The 7,418-nt window shown below is 54.9% G+C and overlaps 1 long non-coding RNA gene across 1 annotated transcript in view; it reads left to right on the forward strand.

Moving 5' to 3' along the window:
- The window catches only part of LOC109442785 (heat shock protein 75 kDa, mitochondrial), a 45,175-nt gene that overhangs the window by 25,379 nt on the left and 12,378 nt on the right, over window positions 1-7,418 (forward strand). The window contains exons 6-12 of the long non-coding RNA XR_012493103.1: window positions 523-682; window positions 794-903; window positions 1,571-1,644; window positions 2,551-2,706; window positions 4,028-4,148; window positions 4,780-4,849; window positions 7,108-7,226. This is a non-coding gene — a long non-coding RNA (heat shock protein 75 kDa, mitochondrial). The remainder of the gene's footprint in view (window positions 1-522; window positions 683-793; window positions 904-1,570; window positions 1,645-2,550; window positions 2,707-4,027; window positions 4,149-4,779; window positions 4,850-7,107; window positions 7,227-7,418) is intronic.

Raw genomic sequence — 7,418 nt, forward strand, 5'->3', positions numbered from 1 at the left:
ACGAATGGGTTCATTTTACTTGACCTTTTGTCTTAGGACCTTTGCTAGCATGAGTTGTAATACCTAAGTGCCGTGTGATACTCTGCAAAGCGTGTGCTTGGTGTGTACCACTCCTACGGCGCTCACAGTCTAGGCAACGCCCGAAAGACACATTTAGGTGTCTCCTCCCTTCACGAATTGAGCTTCAGGGGCCATCCCAGCGGAGAAGCCGCCACCCGGGGACTCACACTGCCGCCTCCTCACACCGCGGTGTTTGACCCGCAAGCCCACAGCTCACAGGCAGGGTTACGAGCCTGTGATTCACATACAGACCCAGGTCCCCCGCTGCCCAGCTGGGGTCTTTGGCAAGTCACCTTACCGCTCTGTGCCGTTGTTCTGTGCGGAAAACGGGGTGGGAAAGTAGTGCGGTTGGGGATTAAATGCGATCTTAGCCTGTGCTAGAGGAACACACACAGGGAGTCACAAATGGCAGTTCTCTCTGGGGAAGGGACGCCCTCCATGTGACCAGCCTTTGCCCTGCAGGCCTTTCTGGACGCTCGCAGAACCAGGCGGAGGCCAGCAGCAAGATCATTGGCCAGTTTGGAGTGGGTTTCTACTCGGCTTTCATGGTGGCTGACAGAGTCGAGGTCTATTCCCGCTCGGCCGGCCCGGGCAGCCCTGGTTACCAGTGGCTTTCAGATGGGTAAGTGTGAACCCCCATGTCACACACATGGTGCGTGACCCTGCCCAGGGCCGTATAGGATCTGTCACCAGTGATGTGTGCAGCCCACTTTCCCTCTCCCGTGTGTCGTAGCTCCGGGGCGTTTGAAATCGCGGAAGCCTCAGGAGTTCGAACTGGAACCAAAATCATCATGCACCTCAAGTCAGACTGCAGAGAGTTCGCCAGCGAGGCCCGGGTTCGAGGTGAGTGTGGCCCGTGGCACCAGCTCAGCCAGACACCTCCTGCTGGCATGTTTTAGGAGATTCCATAAGGTTGGGAGTGTGTTGGGGACCCAGGGACAGAGCTGGGGGACCCGGGGGAGCTTCCCGGGGTGGCCGCCCAGGCCCAACAGGGACAGAATCCCTCCTGGCTCGTGTGGAACCAGGAGCTGAGGTGTAGCCTCTAAACTGTCGACAAAGTCAGCTTTGTTCTCTCTTCATCCCTTTGGCAGTGTTTTGTCTTCTTCACCTGGGGTCACACACAGTCCTTTCGTCACCTGCCTTTGTTGTCAAATGTCGCCGTCCCCGCCACCCCCACCGGCCTGCCCGAGCCCAGGCTTCACCGAGAACCAGAGCGGGTGCTTCTGTGTGGTGGTCTTTTCTGTCCATGTTTTATTAAATGCTTATCGAAGGTGCCAAGTGCCTTCCAGGATTCACTGTTAGTTCATAAAACCATATGTATGTCACTAAGAATGCGACATGGTCTCATGGTGGCCTGGTCCTTGAGACGTCTGGTTCCGGTTCAGTTTTGCTCAGTGCGTGCAGGCAGGATGTGCCCCTGCTGTGCCCTGGCTTCCCACGTGTGACATGGGCATGACACTGACAAGTCTCCAGAAGCTCCCTATAGTCATCGTTGTTTTTCTTCTTCCAGACGTGGTGACAAAGTACAGTAACTTCGTCAGCTTCCCCTTGTACCTCAATGGAAAGCTCATTAATACCTTGCAGGTGAGACCCCCCCGCTCCCATGGCCTGCAGGCTCGGGCAGCCATGGAGGCCAGCTGATGCGTTCCAGGGCTGCGTGGGCAGAGGTGGGGCTGGGTGACACTATCAAAATCCCAGGACGAGGTGTTCTTTGTGGAGAGGTGAGATAGTGATGCAGGCACGGCCCCGCCCCCTCCACACCTCACCCGCATGCACCAGCTGTAACACACACACCACAGTTCACCTTTTACAGTGTACAGGTCAGTGGTCTTTAGTGTATTCACACTCATGCACACATCACCACAGTTAATTCTATAACATTTTCTTCACTCCAAAAAGAAACTCCCCATCAGCTGTCACGCCCGTTTCCCTCCCCCCAACCCTGGCAACCAGTCTCTGCTTCCTGTCTCTATGGATTGGCCACTTCTGGACATTTCACACCAGCGTGGCCTTTGTGTCCGGCCTCGTACCACAGTGCCTTCAAGGTGCAGCCACGTGTAGCACGTATCAGTGCTGCCTTCCTTTGTATGGCTGAATGATAGTCCATCGAAGGCTGGGCCCTGTTTCTTTATCCCTTTGCCCGTTGGTCTCCAGATTCGTGATGTCTTGTGGGCTCGTCCAGATGCTGCCTGCTGGTTGGCCCTTTTGGACACACTACACTGGGAGGAGGCACTTATTCTCAGAGCCCTTGTGTGGCTCTCCGTGACCCCCACCCCCATCGTTCTGGGCTACCCCTTCCCCCAGCACTGGAGCTGGTGGGACTGGAGGCAGAGGGAGGGGCTCGTGCTTGAGGCCACCGCCCTAGTCTGTCCCAGGAGGCCAGTCCCTGGCCCACCAGCACCCAGGCGCCACAAGGCCAGCAGCTCAACTCCAGGTGCGGTTGGGGGGCTGCGACTGAAACATAACATGCCCCGTGGATCTCCATTCCAGGCCGTCTGGATGATGGACCCAAAGGACGTGGGCGAGTGGCAGCACGAGGAGTTCTACCGCTACATTGCACAGGCCCACGACAAGCCCCGCTACACCCTGCACTACAAGACAGACGCCCCTCTCAACATCCGCAGCATCTTCTATGTGCCAGACATGGTGAGCACGGGGGCTCCTCGGCTGCTCCCTGAGCTGGGGACATCCCCCACCACGACCATTTGCCATCACCAGAGGCACCTTCCCCGAATGGTGACAATGGTGACAGTTTAGCAAAACATCACAAAACTGAAGTTGGCAACATCATAGTGAAAGAAAAGCCTGTGCCTCTGGGTGGGTGAGCGCAGAGTGTTAAGGCAGGGAGTGTTTTTACAGGGCCATCTTTGCGGGGAGCAGAGATGTTGGGCCGTGTAGGCCTGGCTTTTGTAAATGGGGTGCTGGCTCATGGTGCCTGCAGGGAGGGCCCTGGAGCAGCCTCTGTCTCCAGCAAGCGCGTCCCCAAGCCCTGCAGTGGGGTGGGGTTCTGCGGTGCTCAGATGAGTTGTGCGCTCTACGTACTGCCGTTCCCCCCACCCCCAAGACTTCCTGCCTCACGGTGGCTCACTGAAGGCTCTGACGAAGTCTGCAACAGGGAGACCTGCTCAGGCCTGGACCCAGCCTCCTGGCTTCATGTGACTGGAGCCTCTTAGCGCCCCTCCCGTGACCTGCCTTGGAAAGGGCCGTTCTCCACCTCGTCACTGTACCGCACACCGGCGGCACCCGTGTCTCCCGGAACTTGTTAGGAAGGCAGAATCTGGGCCCCCAGGACCTCCTGAATCAGTTTCCACTTGAGCAAGATCCCAGTGTGATACGGGTGTAAACTGCAGGTTGAGAAGCATGGTTTAGAGCAGGGGTCGGCAGGCATTTCTGTGGAGGCCAGACGGGCTGCTTTGGGCTGCGCAGGCCACACACAGCCCTGGAGCTCTGCCGCTGTGGCACGAAAGCACCACGGACTCGCCAAACCAACGAGCGGACCGTGGTCCAGGATGCTATAGACAGGAATTTATGTTTCACATACCAGGAAATGGCCTTTTGCTTTTTTCCAACCATTTAACAATGGAAAAGCCATCCTAGGTTACACAAACCAGGTGACGAGCCAGATTTGGCCTGTGGGTTATACTTGGCCGACCCCTGACCCCTAGCAGGTTTGGTTCTGTTCATGCAAGTATTCCTTTTTCAGGGGGAGTGGATTGGGCAGGGCAGCAGCTGCCCGCGCAGGCCCCCCTGAAAGCCATCGTGTGGGGTCCTCCCTGGGCTTCTAAACAACAGACATGGGTGGTCTCCTGGCCTGGCCCGTCTGCCTCTGGAGCACCGCACGTCCACCCCATAACTCCCAGTCCAGGGCCAGCGTTGGGAAGGGCGGTTCTCAGAGTTCTCCTCAGGGTTCCCCCGTGACCTGGTAGGTTCTGTGTGGGTTCTGACACTGCCCTTTCCTCGCCTCCAGAAACCATCCATGTTTGATGTGAGCCGGGAGCTGGGCTCCAGCGTCTCGCTGTACAGCCGCAAAGTCCTGATCCAGACCAAGGCCGCCGACGTCCTGCCCAAATGGCTGCGCTTCATTAGAGGTACTGGGCGACGCCGTGCTCAGCATGTGGGCTGAAGGCCTGTAGCCCCGATGGGAGCGGCTCCTTGCAGGTGGCCTGGGGTGCCTGACTGCATTAGTGTAGGGTCAGGGAGCAACCCCGGCTGGTGGTCACAGAGCCCTCCAGACACTGGCCTTGGTTGATTTTGGGGGAGGGGTCAGACGGACATGTTTGCATTGAGTTCTTCTAGTGTTTAAAGATATAAAAGAATTGCCTTGCGTTTGAGTGAGATGACAGTTCAATAAGGAACTCAGCATGTAAACCTTTTCATTCGTCATAGCACACAAATGTGCAAGAAGCCCACGACATAAAATCTAGGAAGTGGTTTGCAGAGTGTTAGCCGGATGCTGACATCTTAGACGCGTCCCTGGCAAAGGCTCATGGCCTTAACCTGCTTTTCTTCTGATCACATGCCGTGACCTAGGCTGTCTGCGTAGGTTCTAGGACGTCAGGACCTGCAGGGGCAGGGGCAGTGTTGTCCCGCTGTGTCTCTTCCCTCTGTCCTTCCCTCTGACCCTCATGTGGTTTGATGTCACGTGGGCTGCGAGGGACAGTGGAAGCCTGGAGGGAAGCAGAGGGCCCTGCGGGTCCTGACGGCCTGTGTCTCACTCAGGTGTGGTAGACAGTGAGGACATCCCCCTGAATCTCAGCCGGGAGCTGCTCCAGGAGAGCGCTCTGATCAGGTAAGCCGCGGGCAGGGAGGGGCGTGGGCACCTGCTGAGCCCTGCAGGGAGCTGGGAGGATGCGTGCACGTCACGTGCTTCTGCTGCACAGTTTTATAAACAGCGCTTGGGGACTGACCCACTGAGGAACGTTATTGCCAGTGCTGGGATATGTTTCCTCCCTTGGCTAGCCTCTGCCACCCGACCCCAGGGTGGCCACAGATGAGAGCCCAGGCATGCTGTCTGGGGTGGACAAGGTGAAGGACAGCCACAGAACAAGGGTAACGTCTGACCTTGGTCTCGGAAGGTCACTGATGGCATGAAGGAGGCAAGGGCCGGGCACCAGACCCTCTAGGAGATGTCGCTCTTGGGACCCCTGTGGGCTGAGGTGGCTGCGGCTCTCGTGGTCCACACTTGATTGTAGCAGTAGTTCCCATTACCGAGTGTTTATTCTCACCCAGAAATTTTCTGAGCCTTCATATACAGCCCTCGGGGTCCTCTGAGGTGGGAACCACTAGGTCCCCATGTGATGGCTGTGGAAACTGAGTTACAGAGAGGTCCCACCAATCGCTGAGTGAACCTGTACTTGACCCCACATTTTCTGACCGCAGGCATACGCTCTGTCCCCAACACCGAGGCCAGGCAGGGTGTGTCCGGCCACTTCATTGCTGCTTGTGGCTTTTAGGGCCTAGATTGTCTGTCTGAGACTCATCTTGATGAGGAAAGAGCCGTAAATGAAGTGTTTGAAAACATCATAAATTTATAGACACGGTGGAAATGTGTACAGTGTTCATTTTTCTCTCAACCCTTTGAGAGGAAGTTGTGCGCAGGATGCCCCATCTTCCCCAAATATCTTAGGGAGGGTTTGCGACAAGGACATTGTCCCCCTGCTGCAGTGCAGCCTCCGCTCAGGGACATGACTGGTGGAACACCACCTCTCTCTCGGACCCGTTCACGAACCATCACTTGTGTCTTCATGTGGTTTGGAGCAAGAGGGGCCAGGCCAGTCATACGTGCCTTTCGCTGTCTCTAGCCTGCTCAGGCTGGCCGAGTGCTAGTCTTTTTCTGCCTTTCATGACCTGGATGCTTTTGAAAGTCAGGCTAAGTGACTTTGTAGACTGTCGCTTGGTTTGGGTTTTCTGACACTTCCTCGTGGTTAGGGGCCGAATAGCACAAAATGACGACATCCTGCCAGGGGGGCCTGCCTTTGAGTGTCCTGTGACTATGATTTGCACGTTGACACTTGATTAAGGGGGTGTCTGCAGCCTTCTCTGTGTGGATGCACCCCTCACCTTGTAATCAGCAATCATATGCAGGGTGATATTTTGTGGCTGTGAATAGGGTGTTGCTTTGTCAGATTTTCAGTGTGTCCATTTATGTGTTATTTTTTAATATCTATAATTTGTATGAAGTGATTTTCTGTTTTATTCAGTGGTTACTGTCACAATTGATTGATTGATTGATTGATGGCCGAACTGTCCCCGATTTAGCCAGTGGGTGCCCCCTCAGGCTGACGTGTCCCCTTCGGGCTCCACTTCTGGCACAAGGTCTTTCAGGCTCACTTGTGTTTTGCTTGCTTCATTTCCTACCCCTGGAATTATTCATTCCTCCAAGGAGCCAGGCTTCCTGTGAGTGGTGAGTGGTATTAAGCCACGGTCTGGGTCCATAAGGCCATCGCTGCTGGACTGTCACTTCTCCCAGGCCCCCTGAGGGGACAGAGCAGGGCAGTGTGAGCGCGTGCGTGCACCTCCATCCACGCCTGTTTCTGTGTCCGCTGAGTTCACCCAGGACTACCCAGCACCCCCAGACTTCCTGTCGGGCCCTTCCGCGTGTGCTCCCTCTGACCATGAGAACTCAGCCTCAGTATCCTTCCAGTGTTACCTTTGACCAGCCCCCCTCCATGTAACCAGCCTGCTGTCAGCACTGCCCTCCTGCCACGTGGGTACCCCTTCACCAATTGGCTCTGACTCCACACATGGGCTGCCTGCTACCCATTGGAAACCCTCTCATTGAAAAGCAAACTTCTCAGTGTGGTATTTGGCCTCATGATATGGATGCAGTTTTAAAAATCTCAATGTTACTGTGTTTTTGAAAACCCTGAATTTTAGCTTTAGAATGTCCGTGGACTCTGCTAAACGAGAGTCCTTGGAAGTTTCGAGGCTGGGAAGGAGATGATTCAGACCCTCTCAGACGTAGCCTGGGCTTCCATCTGATATGTCATGAAGGGGGGTCTGAGTGCCTTGTAAACAGTGTTGTTTCCTGATGTTTTCTAACTGCAGTCTTTAAGCCGGAGGAGTTGCGCCAGGCTCTTATGCCAACCCTAGAAGCACTGTATCGACAGGATCCAGAGTCCTTACCTTTTCGGCAGCCTGTAGATCCCCAGCTCCTAGGAATTCCAGTAAGTTAATATAGTAAAAATATATTAGAACTTTGCCAGTGTAACTCATGAGTGTCCATGTTTTATTTCTTAATTTTGGGTAAAATAACAACTTTGTTTTGAAGATTTCCCCCCAATATAAAGTTTTCTGACAAAAGAGTTATATACCTTTGTCTTACTTATTGGAATATGTGTCTCCTCCCCCTCCCCCTG

Source organism: Rhinolophus sinicus, linkage group LG18 (genome assembly GCF_036562045.2).
Source record: "Rhinolophus sinicus isolate RSC01 linkage group LG18, ASM3656204v1, whole genome shotgun sequence".
NCBI classification, from domain to species: Eukaryota; Metazoa; Chordata; class Mammalia; order Chiroptera; family Rhinolophidae; genus Rhinolophus; species Rhinolophus sinicus.